General features: G+C 43.6%; 1 protein-coding gene across 4 annotated transcripts in view; it reads left to right on the top strand.

Annotated features, from left to right (window-relative positions):
* Positions 1-1,720: 1,720 nt before the first annotated feature.
* The window catches only part of gabra3 (gamma-aminobutyric acid type A receptor subunit alpha3), a 158,029-nt gene continuing 140,710 nt past the window's right edge, over positions 1,721-19,039 (top strand). For 2 of the 4 annotated variants that reach the window (XM_020048670.2, XM_020048669.2), the window contains exon 1: positions 1,721-2,142. The gene's annotated coding sequence lies outside the window, so the exon portion shown is untranslated. The remainder of the gene's footprint in view (positions 2,143-19,039) is intronic. The other 2 variants (XM_020048672.3, XM_013134523.3) reach the window with 2 other exon arrangements.

Below are 19,039 nucleotides of genomic sequence, written 5' to 3'. Positions count from 1 at the left end.
TTTCCAGCCAGAAGAAACCTATTGGTCATGAATAAAAATTCACTATGGCTCAAAATTTGGCATGGGTATGAACACTTTTGGGCTTAACTGCATGTGTTCTATTCAACTAACATTGATATAGGGCTTCCACAATAGTGATGTGGTTCTTCCACAACTGGTTGAACAATGATGTGGTCCTTCCACAACCAGTTGAACAGTGATGTGGTTCTTCCACAACTAGTTGAACCGTGATGTGGTCCTTCCACAACTAGTTGAACAGTGATGTGGTCCTTCCACAACCAGTTGAACAGTGATGTGGTCCTTCCACAACCAGTTGAACAGTGATGTGGTCCTTCCACAACCAGTTGAACAGTGATGTGGTGCTTCCACAACCAGTTGAACAGTGATGTGGTGCTTCCACAACTAGTTGAACAGTGATGTGGTCCTTCCACAACCAGTTGAACAGTGATGTGGTCCTTCCACAACCAGTTGAACAGTGATGTGGTCCTTCCACAACCAGTTGAACAGTGATGTGGTGCTTCCACAACCAGTTGAACAGTGATGTGGTTCTTCCACAACTAGTTGAACAGTGATGTGGTGCTTCCACAACCGATTGAACTCATTAACAGTGATGTGGTAAATGCTGCCTTGCCACACCTCACGCAAAATGTTCCATTTTGTTCCCACGATTCATTTGAGACATTATAACATTTAAAAAATGCAATCACAGTGAAACAACATCTTTAACTCCCAGAACCTGTCAGACATTGTTTAGATGTCAATATTCAGTGTAAAATTCAGTTATCAAACAAAATCTTCCCTCCAAGTGAACAGGCACGAGAAGTTTCACTTTTCCTTTTGGTCGACCATTGCAAAAGTTGTAAAAATATATATTTTATTATGTTTAAAAAATCTTTATAAACATTATTATTACATTATTATTTAAAAGTGCACAACAAATTGCATCATTCAAGTCACGTTTGTTCCAGAGTTGATGTGTTTATTAAACCCCTAGCCACTCTGAAAGTCAACCGCAGTTTCGTTTGCAACACCTCACCATTGAAAAAGTGCACACTGAGAAAGTGTGTAGGTCGTAGGGGATGGATTGGGATTTCCAGTTTGTCTATTATCACACTATTTGGCCTGAATGCCAAGCGCTACATCTGGCAAAAACAGGTACTGCTCATCACCTGGTTAATACCATTGTACGGGTGAAGTATGGTGGCAGGAGCATCATACTATGGCCAAGCTTCTCAGCAACAGGGACTTGGAGACTGGTCAAGATAGAGTGAAGGATGAATGGAGCAAAATACAGAGGTCCTCACATGAACTCAGACTGGGGCAAAGATTCATCTTTCAGGTTGTCCTTTCTGACAAAGCTTGAGAGGATCTACAAGGATGAGCCTGCCCAAATCCAGGTGCGTAAAGCTGGTAGAGGCATGCACAAGAAGACTTGATTGCTGCCAAAACACATACACTAAGTTCTGAATAAAGGGTCGGAATATTTACGTACATGAGCTCGAAAAGGGGTCTGAATACTCTGCAAAGGCATTGTATACTGTTGAGATGTTCTTATGTTACACTGTAAAATCCTACGTAAGGCGCCCCTTTAAAAGTGCTATGAAATTATGTGCCCAGTCAGGCAATGCCTGGCTAAACACCCAGCGGATTGTGAAACATATTTTTAAACTTAGTTTTTTGACTGTTCTTGGAAATACGCACCTGCTGCTGTACATGCTTTGTTGACTACTGAAGCACGTGAGAGAAAACAGACTGCAATTGCCGTGAGCAGCATGATAGCCTAGCCAACCCCAGAGTGTTTGTAGGTAACTGGTACCGGTGATTTCTCAACGAATGTAGGCATACAGTATGTGATAAAGGACGACGATTTTGAAACACACCTCCGGGGTGGAGGATCTACTGGTAGCCAGCACCAATCTGAAAGGGGTAGAAGGAGGGGGCGGGAAGGTTAGTTTGAAGAGGGCAGGCTTTCCACGATGACAGCGATTTCCCTCATAATTTCACCGTAGCAAAAGCACTTCAAAATCCTTTTGGACAAATAAGAATTGCAGGAGAAATCCGTTGGATCGAAACAGCACGTACTGACGCAAAGAAAATCAAAAGTCGGAAGAAAATAACAGCAAGAAGAAGCGTTCTTTTCTGGTGAGAATGTGTGTCTGTTTTCAGTAAATTGTTGTCCAATGTTTTACGAATGCTAAAAATATTGTCAGGCAAGGAAAACCAACGTCGATGTTATTTACGGCAATGTTTCATTCACAAGCAACAACCTGCTGTTTGTTTTGTGCACATAATTGCGTTAAGGTAACAGGTCTCTTCTCGCCTTAACAGCGGCTGAGATCAGTGCATAGGCTACCTCGGCTTTGAGGTAGTGGTGATGAGAGAATGCGGTGCTGTCATTAAATGACTAAGGTGTAGTCTATTTGTATCAGGTGGAAAATGCAAATTTACCATGAGGACTATGGAATTTAGGCTATTCATTCACTTACGTCTCTATATTTTCTAGAAAGAGCGAGTTGAATTGACTTGATTTAGGACACTGTCACAACTGGCAATGCGACACCAATCCGAAGGCTACAATCGTACTTCGCGTATTAAGAAATAAAATGTCTGTATTGTTTTTTGTATCCAAAATGCCAGATACATATACCGTTTTGAGTCATATAATTGAAAAAAAAAACAATGCATTACTGAACAGGTAGAATAGGCTACAGTAAATCGAATAACCTTGGAATGTAACAAACACATTGTTATCGAGGATTGGTCACATTTAAGTGATTCCGCCTATATTAAAACACCTTCTTTAAAATCACACGCAATTAGGTTGCCAATCAGTATATTCGCTGATATACTACTGTAATGTCATGTGAAATGCATTTAATGCTCTCATAATTGTCGGTAAACGACAAGAATTTGTGAATTGAATAAGTTATGTCAATGCGGGATGAAAATTTGTCAAGAAAAAAACATATGTAATTTTTATGCAACTTAGGTTTTCATTTCGAAGCACATACATTTTTGATACATTGGACCTAAGTACGTATATCTGTTCACTGTGACTAAACACAAAGCTGTGCTGATTAACACACTTGAAACAGGGTAAAAGGCAATGGTGCAATTCATTCTCTCTCCCTCTCTCTCTCTCTGTCTGTGTGTGAGGGAGAGGGAGAGTGTTTGTGTGTATTTGTGTGTTTGGGTCCGTGTGTCTGTGGTTTGCATCCACAGTCTAGTAAAAAAAAAGAAAGAAAAGATGACTATCAAATGGGTTAGAAATAGACCTAAGTAAAAATTGTGGTTAAAACTGAACTAAAGCATTAATACAGTCCAAATGAGTCAGTCCAGTTTAAAAATCACATGAAAGATTTCGAGTAACAACTACATAGGTTTCTCAGGGGTGGATATGTGACTGTCTTCTCTACTGAACATGACAGGTTAAGTGCTCTGCAAAAACAGCAGAAGAAAATGGTACTGGGTCAGCAGGCATCCAGAGTGGCCATTTCCATCCAGCTGCAGAACAGGGCTCAGCCTGCCCTTGACCAAAGGCCCCCCGAAACAGAACACTGCCCTGAGAGATTTGACTGGTTCTACAGCAGAACAGAGGCGGTTAAAAAAATTGGGAAAGAAAGGGGCGAAAAACTGCATGCCTGAATATTCAATTTGATTATTCTCAGGATTCAGGATTTAGTGGAACAATGCTATTTGAAGTATTTCCCTTAGGAGACCAGAGGAAGAGGTGCAGTGTGACACTCTTTATTGGATTTATTTACATGCTCTCAACTTCTTTCTTTGCCTTAGCATGTTGTCTCCTTCCTGGAAAGAAAACACCCTGTAATGATTTGGAAGACATACATGTTCCATTGGGAATAGCCTGTGTCTATTTCGCCACACCTTTCCATCTCTACCCTGCACAATGAATGTTACAGGGCTTATGAAACCATAACTCCCTCCCTCGACTCTTGTGACCAGGAGCTCTTATGACCATAGGAAAAACTACTCCCGTGCTGACTTCATCTGCTCAGACACATGTAGCAGAGAGCCTCGGTCCCCATGCACATCTAGTCGGTCAACGAGTCACACATTCAGATGTACAAGTCCGGCATTAAATGAGGAACTCTGGGAGGATGTATTTGAGGGAACAGAAAGTGAAGGAAGTAAGCGTTTTCTCTGACACGTGGCGACTATTCACTGCTCCTTCATGACTCAGCAAGCTGGATCCCACTGAAGTGGCATGTTTGGGAGGTCTCTGTGGAATTGCATATCTCTGGATTCTACATATGAGCAAAATAAACACAGGGGACGAGTTAGTTGGGGTAATGAGTTAGAACTGAGTTGCTGCTCTTTGTTTTTCTATTTTTCATTTCTCCAAGGTGGATTCTTCATCTGCTTTTTGAAAGTCAACCTGCAGGGCATGAGGGGGCGGAACATTGGTTGTGACCTCGAAGCCTCCTACCGGGCCCACAGTATTACGTTATTTTGTCTGCCGTTGAACTGCGGAACCCAACATCATCTAGCAGTCTTGTACGACAGATCCAGAGCCGTCTCTACCCTTTCACACTGGTGTCGCGGCTCTGCGAACAACTCGTAGACACCAAATGAACAAATAAACGACGCACATCCTTTCCTCTGTAGGCTCTTTTCCGAGATGGGGGATGTCATTGTGTGCTTGAAACAAAAACCCATGGCGGAGCCTAACCAGAGAGGCTTAGGCACCAAGGGAATGATGATTATGACAGTTGACATGAGGCAAACTGGTTGAGCCCTTTCAGTGCGGTGAGGTGTCAACCCCAGGATGCCACTAATGGTACCGATACTGTACATCTACACCTGGGGATTATTGGGGGAGGGATTGAAAACAGGCACAGGTGAAAGCCCAGTAAGACTGGAACCAGGAGGGTGCAGCCAATGTTCCTCTCCGTGCACAGACCAGGCCAATCACAGCACAGGGCAGAGAAATCCTGTAGAAATGGGTCTCAACTAATTCACTTTGAATGCATGCTGTGTACAGCGTGCAATTGTTTATTTTGTGTTTTGAATTAGCGTGTAATAATGCAGTGTGATGTCTAATACAGGGCACGTTTCAGGTGTGATGCTTTGGCCTATTACAGGGCATGTTTCAGGTGTGATGCTTTGGCCTATTACAGGGCATGTTTCAGGTGTGATGCTTTGGCCTATTACAGGGCATGTTTCAGGTGTGATGCTTTGGCCTATTACAGGGCATGTTTCAGGTGTGCTAAGCAGATCCATGGGAATGTTTTGGTCTCTGCTGCTGATTGTCATTATGTGATATGAGTCTGTTTTCTCTGAGAGGGCTAAAGCTGCATCTGTCGTGCACAAACATGTTGGCAGACTAGTAATGTGATGTGTTGCAGTGCCCCCAAGATGCCATTTTTCATAATTTGTGTTTTTTGTGTGTGTGTTTCTGCATGTGTGTTTGTGTGTAAGAGCTTAACGCACACAGTAACAATTTATCAATAGCTATGTAAGCAGAAAGCTGTCACTGTGTCTTTGTCTACAGCAAATAGAAGTCATAGGCCTCAGAGGGTTTTGGTCAACTAATAAAACATTTTGGGTTTTATTAAAAAAGGCTGTACAATCACCAGGAATTCATCAAAAGTAAAATGGGAGGTGGTCTGTTACCAAGTATGTGCAGTATTATAATATAAGTCGTTATGTGATCATGTCTTAACGTAATCAGTGCAAGATTTTTTTTGTTCTTTCAAATCCAATGTCTATTTAATTTTAGTTTATAATTTTGCTTGTACAAATCAGTTTTTCAAATTATTGTTATTAAGCAAGCAAAGTTTATTTATATAGCACAATTAATTCCTAGAAACAATTCAATGTGCTTTACAACTCTTTCAGTAGAATAAAAACAAATACTAGAATAAAAACAATAAGCAACAATAAACAATAAAAATGTTCCGACCTTCTGACGATCTCAAAAATTCTTCTGAATGTATTTCTAAATGTATTTGCCTACCCATAATATAAATACTCATCCCGATAAGTAGCTCTGTAAAATAGTGGTGTGGGTTTTAGAACACAGTGATGTAACACATGAGGCCTCATCTGGAGAGAAGTCCATTAAGCACAATGAATGATAGTACTGCCCAGGCCTATACTGTGTGTGTAAGCCTCATCAGGAGAGATGTCCATTCAGCACAATGAATGATAGTACTGCCCAGGCCTATACTGTGTGTGTAAGCCTCATCAGGAGAGAAGTCCATTCAGTACAATGAATGATAGTACTGCCCAGGTGCATACTGTGGGTGTAAGCCTCATCAGGAGAGAAGTCCATTCAGCACAATGAATGATAGTACTGCCCAGGTGCATACTGTGGGTGTAAGCCTCATCAGGAGAGAAGTCCATTCAGCACAATGAATGATAGTACTGCCCAGGTGCATACTGTGGGTGTAAGCCTCATCAGGAGAGAAGTCCATTCAGCACAATGAATGATAGTACTGCCCAGGCCTATACTGTGTGTGTAAGCCTCATCAGGAGAGAAGTCCATTCAGCACAATCGCATGGTGTCCTGATAGGTTAAGCACTGTTTTCACCCAGATTGCATTAAAGCTACCCAGATAGCATTTTTCTGTCAACTTGATGTACTTGCTCTTGGAATTTGTGCGTTTTATCAAACTGATATTGTTGAATTTTAGAAAAGTGTGAACATTTACTAGAATGGAAATATAGTAAACGTCTGTATTTCTCTCACTCTATCTCACGGTCACATTCAGTATCACTTTCTTTTTCACACTTCTTGTTGGCCTTTAAGTCAGAATGACCTGGATCTGTCTTTGAGGGACGCAACGTTCAAACCCACCATCTACTTTGGGCTTAAGGGCTTAGCATGCAATGATTAGTGGAGACCTGGGCCTTTTCTCTAGCTTTTCTTTAGCTTTCTTCTACATCTCTTTTGGCACGCCTGTGGTCACAGTACATCTTGTTAACCAAAAGCTGACAAGTTCTGTCTAATAACTTGGAGGAATGATCTAACTTCAGAAAAGTGATTAATCCTGAGTTGACTAGTTCAGCTGTTGTTGTTCTGTTTGACAGACAGAGGGCTCAATTTGTCAATATGATCGATTTATTTATTAGTTTCTTAATTAGAAATCTAATGATTTAAGGGAAGCTTATTGAGGGGCGCTCTGAGGTGGTTTTAACATTTGTTTGATGAGTTAAATTTTTTACTCGACTCTCTTTTTCTTTGTTCACTCCCTTAGTTTTGTTCATTCAGAACGGTGTGAACCTTTATAAGTACTTAAAGAGCGCACTAAACCAGAAATGGTGGTTAGCTCAAAAAGGGCGTTATCAGTCGATTCCAGTCTCTCTATGATATGGTCCGCTGCAGGTGTGAACTGTCTCCGGAATAAACACAGGAAAAGAACCAGAGGCAAGCAAGTGTTATTGGTTTTATGATTGAAGTTTGATGCATTTGATGAAATAAACCATAACTTTCAGTGCTGAAACATTCTGTGAAACATAATCTCTTGAACCTTCTGTGAATAGAAACACATTTAAGTGCATCCATGCATGTGGATACAGAGGAATATTCAGGGGAAATGGCTTGCGTTTACTGTTGCTCTTTACAGGAGTGTAGAGAGGTTATCGCATGGTTACATGCCTCATGTTTTGTGAAGACCAAAGTGAACTTAATATAAAACAATGTTATAGGAGTCCTGTCCCGATTTGCAGGACTTGTGACTTGGACTCGACCATTGGTGGCTCAGACCTGGACTCGACCATTGGTGGCTCAGACCTGGACTCGACCATTGGTGGCTCAGACCTGGACTTGCATTTTCAACCATTGATAAGCTTGATTCTTGCCTTTATCATTTGAAAGACATTGCACTTTATCAGCACTAGCTCTTTATCTTTCTACATACTGTGGTGGGATGCATTTTTATCTGGTCCTGTGGGCTAACTAGGAGGCTAACCCATACTTGCAGACCTCTTGCTGTTAAACCATGTTTGACTTTAACATCCCCTTTTTTTATGGGGACCCAGTGATCTGAGCATTAGGACCAGGGGAGTTTGGCTGTGTGGACATACTCATGGCTCCATGAATGAACAACACGAAATCTCTGCTTATGATTTCTGCTCCCTGGGTGATTCTGGCCAGTCACACTACCCACTGAGCTTCCCTGCCACCTGTTAGCCCATGACACAGTCAAGCCTCAAATCCATACAATGGTGGTCAGCTTGCTGCTATGAAAGAGCATACCAGACCACTGGTACCACCTTTGATGTTGAAAATGTGTGTCCAACTGAACCAAATTAAGAAAAGAAAAAAAACAAATCAATAATTGAACTCTGGTTAGAACTATAGCGCATAACTTGTGTGGAAACAGATTGTGTCAGATTTCTGAAAAATATTCAAATATTTTGACAGAATGGTTCCACAAGCTGCCTAACCCTAACAATCAAAGACATAATGTGATCAAATTCAAGATATTAAGTGTACATCAATATTATCTTGGAAGTCAGTTTAGGAGAACGGCAGGTGGGCCTTTTATTCAATTTGTGCCTCATTCAAATTAGAAAAAGGTTTTGATTAGAATTTCTGCAGTCCTATAAATCTGCCTCGTATCAGCATTCATTCCAGTCCCAGTGTTGTTACCCAGAGAGGCTGCATCGATGCTTCAACACGTTTCCCGAAGAACTAAATTGAATTCATCTAGGTAGGGCCAGTGGGCAGGGCAGGATTCAGCGCCAGGACAATGAGAGCAAAGGTCTGGAGAGAGTAGCTGTCGGGTTCCCTTACAGAGCATCTCAGTGATGGTAGTAATACGTTGTGGCGTGTTGGGGAAGTTGATTGATGATATTGATAGGCTGGGAGTCCCAACAGAACCTAAGCAGCTTGTCTCATACTCTCCCAGTTGGTTTCTCCTGCTCTTCCCAATCCATAAGACCTGGGCGTGACAGTTCTGGAGAGGAATGAGTACTGACTGACTTGCTGTGAGCTCCCTCCCTTGGTCTGGGAGGGAATACTGATAAGCAGAGGTCAGTATCCATTTTCTGTATTTTCATGCCTTCTCAGGGTTTATATATGGTATGGCTGAAGTATGTACAATGACATCATGGGATTGCTAGTTTAGCATGTAGGTCATTCCTGGATCTGTAACAATGAGTGGTGCTGAGAGCATGCAAATGCATCATAACCCCTCCAAAACACAGAGATCTTTCACTCCCCGAGTTGCTTCAAATGCGCATCTTCTGCTACACACCACCGATGTTCTTGTCAGGTCTCCACGGGTCCGGTGTCAGCCCTGCAGTCTGGGAGCAGAACATTGCCCATGGTGAGATCTCTAGTGAGGCTGCGCTCTGTTTGCCAGGTTACGTTGTACATGGCCAGTTTTGTAGAGGCAGTCTCCGAGGACCTCTTGACGGACTGAGCATTTCATGAATGTGCTTTTTGACATACGAGGCAGAGAGCTTTAACCCCCCCCCCCCCCCCCCCCACACACACACACACACACAAACAGCCTCTTGCCCTCGATACGTGGTGCTGTCATCCCCTCATAGGCGGGGGGCGGGCGTGCGGGGGGCGGGCGCTGCCCAGGGCTGACGTTGATTGTGAGGCTGCTGAGGCTGCAGGGTCGAGGGGTTGGCTAATGTAAAGACATGCTGCCAGGCGGAAATAGCGAAAAATAGCATTCCAATATGTACATTTGGGTATTTCGCCCTCGGAGACCTTTGCTTCCTCATGTTTCCCCTTCTCTTTTTAATGGGATTGCGGTTATTTGCCTCGGCGTGAGTGAGTGCACTGGTGCTTGTAGAGCTGTCTTCACCTCTAGCGCGATGTGAATTGTGTGCATGTTTGGACGTTCGATTAAACATCAGAGGTCTAACAAACGACTCAGCCTCCTGTATTTCACGACTACCGTTTGTTTGAGCGGGGTCGTCGCGCTTGAATAATCTTTTTCGGGCCCGGAACAAAGTGTACTGTGTCTCGTGTGAAGACATTCTCAGGGACATCACTACAAGAATATGGCTAATTCATCAGCATCAGTTTATCACAGCTCATTGCCCCAGCATGTACAATTACACCGCATGATGTTACGGTATCCCTTACTTGAAATACTGGAAAGTAACATGTATAAATCAAAGCATCAATAAACATGTGTGGATGCTAGACTAGTATATGGCTTCCCTGAATGCTAGCCAAGTGCTGCTGGAGTATGATCCATTGGGCACTGAATACCCTACTTACAATGAGTTTTTTCATCAGATTTTTTCCTCTACTTGTCTTGAGCAAACAGAGCGATATCTGATTTCCACTCAGTAGCCCAAAGCTTTGCTTGCAAGTTCCACAAAAGAAACTGTAAAATGTTGTCCAGAGAATATACTGTACTGCACCTGACTGCAGAGAATCTGATCCTCCACACAGAGTAGGATTTTTCCACAATGTCTCTGTGCTGCATCGTGATCTCCTCAAGGGTGGTTTTCCACATCTGGGTCTGTTAGTAGGGAACAGACTGATTGTGTATGTAAATCCACGTGTGTCCGGTGAATGGGGAAAACAGCATGGTTCTGTACTGGAGATCTCCCCATCCACCCCCTATCGTCTCCTCTGCACCAGAATGGCTGGAATGCAGAATGTCCTGTTTAGTTTCCTTCCTTCCATATCACTTATCTTTTTTGTATATATCTTGAAACGTTCGCTTTGCCCCATTTGCCCTGTCCATGTAGCGTGAGTTAAAAAACGGATGACTAAATATGTTAGCCGGTTAGGTTAAGTTAATACGAGCAGCGACATGTGCTAGTGAAACATCTGAACCCTGGAAACACTGCCTACATAGTGGAAAAGGTGGTCTGAATACTTGATGCAGCATAGAGTATGATAACAAGTTGAAAGCAGGTCGTGTGCTGAAGAAGACACTGTTTTAAGCAGGAACCAGTAATGCTTCCGGACAGGTTTTGCCTAGGAGGCAGCCTCCTGTTACACGTTTAACATCTGCTTTCCAGTGGAACGGGCAAAAGTGTGTATTTCATTTATTTTTGTAATGATCTGTGCTGAGGCTGTTGCATTATCCTGCAGGTCTCTGCAAAGACTAATTGTACAGTCACACTCATTTGCATAATTGTTTTTAAAGTATTTTATCTTCACAAATCTTGCTATTTAGCTGAGTAGCTGTGTGGTGTGTGTGCTTATGATTGTGTGTGTGTGTGTGATCTTAGTTTCACTATAAATGTGGGGACCACAACAATGTTTTTGGACTGATCCCTTTCTAACAGTTAGGTTTAGGGTACAACTTACAATAGCTGTTGGTGTTAGGAGTGGGGTTAGTTTTAGATTTCGTCATTAGGGGATTTAGACATAAGGCTATTGTGGTTAATGTTAGGCTAACATTAGGGTAAGGACATTCACAATTTTGGTAATTTAATTGAATTAACCCTTTTATCCAAAGTGGTTAATGGTTATGCCAAGGGTTATGGTTAGGCTTAGGTTATAGCATAGGGAAAATAGGAAAGTGTGTGTGTGTGTGTGTGTGTGTGTGTGTGTGTGTGTGATGTCTCGCTTGAGTGATACACAGGTTGTGATTTCATACTGGTACAGTACGCAGAATGGGAGCTCTTGCCATTATTCTCCCCCGCACTTGTGCCCTTTTTGGAGTATTGTTTACATTCCATGTATTCGTTTTATGGAATTAGTTTATCTGCAGATCTGTTCATTTCTGTATTATACAGTTTGCAGATTTAGATAAATGGGTGTCAAATATAGCAGAACTAGCAGTATCTCAGAAGGAATTGCCCAACAGTGCTATTTTAGAGCAAATGTATATTCTATATAGGTTGGTGGGCAATATACAGCTCTGGAAGAATTTAAGAGACCACTGCACCTTTTTTTTTCTTTTCCAAAATAGTTAAAAAGGAAGGTTTTGAGTGAGGAACACAAGGGTTAAAATTAAGAGACCACTGCAAATTGAAGGCTTCAGTTCCTCACTCAAAACATTCCTTTTCAACTTTTTTGGAAAGGAAAGAAAAAGGTGCAGTGGTCTCTTAATTTTTACCAGAGCTGTACATATTTCCCAAGTTGACAATTTCGGAGATATGACCGTTGGAATTAGGAAAATGTATCTTGAGTCCATGTTATGTTTTTAGACATTTATAATAATTAGAAGAAAACGAAACCTTATACAGCACATTTTCATTCAGATTTTACATTATGGTAAAGCACTCTGAATCAGAACATTATCAGGTTTTCTTGTAGATTGTTGAATTGCATAATTTTTCTCTTTAAATCTCTCTTGCATTACTTCTCTGACCTACAGAAGTGCAAGCTATCAAACACAGTTTCAGGGATGGGTAACTGTGTGGAGATTCCTTCCATCTCTGTAGAGTTAGGTAAATAGGCTTTATGATATTTATTTTTTTCTCACCTCAAATTTGGAATAATCTCTAAGATACTTATAACTCTCCCTATGGGGAAATTCGGAGGACTCATAGATCCTCTAAATTAACATTGTTTCTTGTGATGGTGTTTTTTTTGTGCTGGTGATTTGATTATGGTGTATTACATACTCTGTGTGTTTTGATAGACTAACGGTGTGTTGTGTTATAGTGTGTGTTTATGCACGGCTCATCTGGAAAGAGACTTTGGGTCTCAGCATGACCCCCACTGCTAAAATATAAGGTTAAATCAATCATAGAAATGAATTGGATGTTCAGTCGAAAACAGGTTTCGCGGACAAGATTCCCACTCACCACACACGCGTCAGTGTTTCCGCCTCTGCTCTTGCCAGAGGGAGAAAGCGTTGCTTTGAAGTGGATTATAGGAGCAGAGCGCCTGTCCCACTGCACCATCCCTGACGCTTATTCCATTCATATTAAAGCCTTTTCTTCCGCACAGCCTCCGAGTCTAAACGTGTCTGTCGGACACCTCCCGGTGCCTCTGTCGTGGCTCAGCCCCGTTGGAGGCTTTATAGGTGGCGGGCTATTCAGAGGACTGGCTGACCTTGTCTGCTCACGCCTCGCACGTCCGTTTGCTCTTCGCTGTTAGCATGGTGTCATTACATTTGCTTACCTTGGAGCCACGGGTGACTGAATGTTGTTCACCTTTCAACGGGCCCGTTGTGTCGGTCACCGGGGCGCTGCCGTCGGGTGGAGTGTAAGGTTCAAGGGGTCAGACGGTTCGGCGCCCTGTGTTCTTTCCGGGCCTGTATGTGAAGGGGAGTAGACTGTGTTTAAACTCAAATTCCTCTAAGTGATACGATTTGCATTCAGAAGTCTTCAAACGTGAATAGCAGTTGGTTGTGTCGGTTTATTCGGTTGCACGGAACGAGTCAACAGCATGTCAGAATCAGAAGATAGAGCAACCCATCCTGCAGTTAGTGTAAGTCGTATGGCTTCAGGGGATTTGTACATTTATCAGTTAGTTTCACAGACCATGCTTGGGGAACGGTGGTGACACTTTGAGGGGAGGTGTCTCTGCCCATCCTCTGTGGTTGGACCAACACCCAGCTGTGAGGCGAGGTGTCTCCGGCCATCCTGTTTGGTTGGAATAACACTCTGCTGTTAGGTGAGGTGTCTCTGCCCATCCTGTTTGGTTGGAACAACACTCAGCTGTGAGGTGAGGTGTCTCCACCCATCCTCTGTGGTTGGACCAAAACTCACCTGTGAGGTGAGGTGTCTCCACCCATCCTCTGTGGTTGGACCAAAACTCACCTGTGAGGTGAGGTGTCTCCACCCATCCTCTGTGGTTGGACCAAAACTCACCTGTGAGGTGTCTCCGCCCATCCTCTGTGGTTGGACCAAAACTCACCTGTGAGGTGTCTCCGCCCATCCTCTGTGGTTGGACCAAAACTCAGCTGTGAGGTGTCTCTGCCCATCCTCTGTGGTTGGACCAAAACTCAGCTGGTAGCTTGGTGGTGCTTTTGTGTCAACTGGCTCATGCCTCTGTAGGAAGACAAAGTATGCCTATCGAGATGAGACGGCTGTGCGATACAGGGCACAGAGATGAGACGGCTGTAGGATACAGGGCACAGAGATGAGACGGCTGTGCGTTACAGGGCACAGAGATGAGACGGCTGTGCGTTACAGGGCACAGAGATGAGACGGCTGTGCGTTACAGGGCACAGAGATGAGACGGCTGTGCGTTACAGGGCACAGAGATGAGACGGCTGTGCGTTACAGGGCACAGAGATGAGACGGCTGTAGGATACAGGGCACAGAGATGAATTCCAGTCTCCGTGGTGTCCATGGAAACTCATCTAAAAAGTCACTGAGGGGAGGACTTTGATTTCCTGCTTTTATGTGGCTCTCTGTCCTCCTGTTGGTTTTCACTATGTGAGTCATTTGTTCGGGGGCCCAGCCTCTTAGGCCTACGGGTAATAACAGCAATATATAAGGAAACATGGCTTGCTTTTTATGTCTGTGTGAATGTGAGTCATATGGCTCATTTACCGTGGTAAATAGAAGCTACATCCATGACCGTTGGAATGGCTGGAGCTGATTGTTCACTTAGCCTTTAGACGCTGAAGCGCCCAGCCACCTTGTCTTGACTAGAGATAAAGGAATCAATGACATTTAAGACTTAGATATGAAATATGTGAGATGATGAGCTCCAATGCAGGCAGGACTTGCTTAAATAGGAAGCAATATATGTCATGACATTAGCAGATACAATTTTCTGTCAGACATTATAGGGCAGGGAAATGTTATTCCTGGCTCTGGAGGCTTGGCATCCTGCGGCTTTTATGGCCAATATAAAACCTCTGACGGCTAACGATCTAGAATTAGACTTAATACAGGGCCGTTAATAAACACACTGCGAGACAGAATGATTAAACAAAGTCATTTTGTGCTCAGCTGGAATGAATATGGAGGGATGCCCTTCTAAAGTGTTTCAGCCCGAGAGGATTGTGGTCACCGAGGCCTACGGGACAGACCTGCAGAGACCGCTGCCCATCCTGACTGAGCACTGGGGAGCTCCTGACTTTGACATTTCTCAAATCCCTTCAACCATCCGCACACCGTTTGTGTTCCCCAGTGCTTGTAACAGAGAACATTGCGTTCCCTTGAGGAAGATCTGGGTCTGATCCTCAATCTGTTAGGCGTCCCTGGGACCGGGGGGGATGGGGTTTTCCTTCTCATCGCTTTAAAAGGGGGAGAGGATGTGAACCAAGCTGCTGTACACGCTCAGCTGGATGTGCTCCAGTGACCGAACCTCTGCGCTGACCCACGGAGAACAGCCCTGCTGCTCCCCTAATGTCCTTCTTCCTCTTCCTCTCCAACGGGGGCGACACGGTCACAAAAGGGTCGTCTTTTAATGGCGGGTCTTTTAGATGACCATTTATCTTACTTTGGGCTCATTGCGCGGAACCTGAGCTCTGACTGACAGCCTGCTTGCTGGTATTAGACTATTGACACATGTGGCCATGGAGATAAAGTGAGCTGAGGTTTTTGACCTTTTCTCTGAAGGTTTGACAGGGTGCTGTCCAGCTGATGTGTCTATATTTTATTAATATTTTTTTCTCTGATAAATTCAAACGCACGCACCCGCGCACACACACATAGATGCATGGTTCAGAGAATTATGTCTTGCCTGTCTTTGGCAGGACCGGTTTTTCGACACTCTCTCAGAAGAAGATGGAGGTGTCAGAAAGCACTGCAGTGTTGAATTGTAGAACCTTTCCTGAGGAGGTTTGTGACCGTATATGGCTTTCCTGTTGGCCAGCCATGAAGGAATGTGTCATCCGCTGTTCCTCCAGTCCGAAGGGGCGTAGGCGCAGTACATATGCTATTGGAGAAACGCTGTAGCATCTTCTGAGGAGTCAATGGGTGTTGTTGCAGTGTTTAGTAACAAAGTGTTCCCTCCTGTTAAGGAGTCTGGTTGCCGGTGCCATGTTCTCTGGGAGGGAACATTTAAAGCTAGAACAGATCAATAGGGTAGATGAAGGACTTTGTATTTACCTTGCTGGTTCCACCTCCCCCATCTAACAGCAGTAATAACTACACGGCTCTCCTTCTCTCTTTCTCCTCCTCGCCCCTTCTCACTCTTTCTCCACTTCTCTGTCCTTCCCTCCATTTTCACCCTCTCTTTCTGTCTGTCTCTCTCTTTCTTTCTCTCTCTCTCTCACACACGCGCACTCGGCAGCACGCGCAAACACAGCGATGTGATGTAGTTAATCTGCTTTACATCCCATCAGTCATTTTGCTCTAGCTCTTACCTTCAATGTTTGCTGGGAGGTTTTCCAGAACGGTCCACCCGGTTTTATTTTCAATGCGGTATTTATGTTGTGACATTTATAAGGTGGCGTTCCCTGGGATTTGACTTTACATTAAGTAAAAGGTGTAGATAAAAGGGGGGGGGGGGGGGGGGGGGGGGGCTCGGTTGAAAGGGCAGTTTTTATTAACGTTGCCTCGCCATCCTGTCGTTGTCTGTTTGGGGTGGATGCATCATATGTGGTGATCATTAATAATCCTCACAAGCACCGTGCAGTTGGTGTGTCTGTGAAGAAATGGGCGAATAACAGCAGCTTTACAGACTAACCTCTGGGGGGGCAGTCTGCTGCCTGGGTGACATCGTCCAGAGCTCTGCTGCCTGTGTGAGGGGACTTACTCTGAGTTTATGCTCCATAGCTTTTGTTCTGCCGCATACTGGACAGAAAAGCTAATTCATTCCCTTGTGTTCAATGCCTTTGGCTAGCGCAGCCACGAAAGACATTGGACTTGTTTCACGTATGATTTGAATAATTTGCTGTTGTTGGCGAGTTCTCCCCACTGTCTCCGAGTGCTAAAATATTCATTTTTAGTTTTGTCGTTGTGGCTTCTAAAACCCTGAGCGACTCTCAGTGCCGACAATAAAGGTTATGTTTGTCATCAATCTTTGAAGTATTCAGTACTACAGGATTAACAACCCTGTTTAAATCAGAGACTACAAAGGGAAATCTCACTGGCCGAAGTTACAACACCTGTAACCTTGGAAAATGGTTGGCATTTACAGAACCATTTTGTGGGACATAAACATGACTTAATACTGAGAACAGAGCAGTACGGCCCAACACTTGGATAGTACATCTTCTCCAAGCCCAGCGTGTTGTCTTCAGGGCAGCACACATTGGTCTGTCAACCAGTTTATGGCCTCTTCAATATCTCTGTTGTCATGGAGAGAAATCAAACCATTACTCTTCCTGTCTGTCTGTCTGACTGCCTTCCTGTGTCTCTTTCTGCCTGTGGGTCTGTCTTTCTGTCTGTCTATGTGTCTGACTGTCTTTCTGTGTATCAGTCTGTGTATCTGCCTGTCTGTCTTTGTTTGTGTGTCTGCGTGTCTATGTGTCTGTGTGTCTTCCCCTCTGTCTGTCTTTGTCTGTCTACCTGTCTGTGTGTCTGTCTGCTTGTCTGTGTATCTGCCTGTCTGTTTATTTGTCTATGTGCCTGTCTGCCTGTGTATGTATCTGTGTCTACCTGTCTGTGTGCCTGTCTGTCTGTGTATCTGCCTGTCTGTTTATTTGTCTATGTGCCTGTCTGTCTGCCTGTCTGTCTGTCTGTCTGTCTGCCTGTCTGTTTATTTGTCTATGTGCCTGTCTGCCTGTCTATGTGTCTGTGTCTGTCTGTCTGTCAATGTGTCTGTCTGTCTGAGCCACAGGAGCCCCTTCAGGTCCAAGTCCCTGTGGACACTCTGACATAGTGAATTGTTTCATTAATTGTTTTCCTGAGATTAGACCCATTGATCTGAGTTGCTAATGCACCACCATCAATGGAAAAGCATGTATTGGATAGATTCACCTTCCCATTAACTAATATGCTCACCACTCAGTGTACGACTACAGTTAGGTCCAGAAATAATTGGACACTGACACAAGATTTGTTATTTTGGCTGTTTGCAAAAATATATTCAAATTACAGTTAAATAATGAATATGGCCTTAAAGTGCAGTCTCTAAGCTTTAATTTGATAGTATTCACATCCTACCTGGAGGAAGGGTTTAGGAATTACAGCTCTTTAATATGTAGCCCCCTCTTTTTCAAGGGAACTAAAGTAATTGGACAATTGACTCAAAAGCTGTTTCTTGGACAGGTGTGGGCTATTCCTTCATAATTTTTTCATCAATTAACCGGGTAAAGGAGTTGATTCCAGGTGTGGCATTCGCATTTGAAAGCTGTAGCTGTAAACCCACAACATGCGGTCAAAGGTGGTCTCAATGCAAGTAAAACAGGCCATCCTTAGGCTGCAAAAAAGAAATCCATCAGAGAGATAGCAGGAAAATTAAGAGTGTCCAAATCTACAGTTTGGTAAATTTTGAGATAACAGAACTTCCTGGTGAGCTCTGCAACACATAAAGGCCTGGACATCCATGTAAGACAACCATGGTGGATGATCATGGGATCCTTTCCATGGTAAAGAAAACACCCCTTCACAACATCCAGCTAAGTGTAGAACACTCTCCAGAAGGTAGATATATCATTATCCATATTCAAGATTAGACTTTGCCAAAAAAACATCAAAAACAGCCATCCCAGTTCTGAAACTGCATTCTTTGGACAGTTGAAGATCAACTTGTACCAGAATGTTGAGAAGAAAAAGGTTTGGAGAAGATTTGGAATGGCTCATGATTCGAAACATACCACATCATCTGAAAAACACGGTGGAGGCAGTGTGATTGCATGGGCATGCATGGCTTCCAATGGCACTGGGTCACCAGTGTTTCATGATGATGTGACAGAAGCAGCCGGATGAATTCTGAAGTGTATAGGGATATATTGTCTGCTCAGATTCAGCCAAATCCAGCAACGTTGATTGGACAGCAATTCACTTTCTAGAGGGACAACGTCCCAAAACGAAAGCAATCCAGGAGTTTTTTTAAAGCAAAGAAATTGAATATTCTCCCGTAGCCATGTCAGTCACCTGATCTCAACCTGATCGAGCATGCGTTTCACTTGGTGAAGACAAAACTTAACCTCCTGAGACCCTGTGGCAGCACTAGGACACTAGTTTTTAGGCTTCCTGCACCATGTACTTCTTTCTGCTTAACTTAAACCTATTGTCCTTATTAGAGGACAGTTGTCTGCGCCATGCTTAGATCTTATACTTATCAGGT

Source organism: Esox lucius, chromosome 7 (assembly GCF_011004845.1).
Source record: "Esox lucius isolate fEsoLuc1 chromosome 7, fEsoLuc1.pri, whole genome shotgun sequence".
Classification (NCBI taxonomy): domain Eukaryota; kingdom Metazoa; phylum Chordata; class Actinopteri; order Esociformes; family Esocidae; genus Esox; species Esox lucius.
This window is presented reverse-complemented; position numbering and strand designations above follow the sequence as displayed.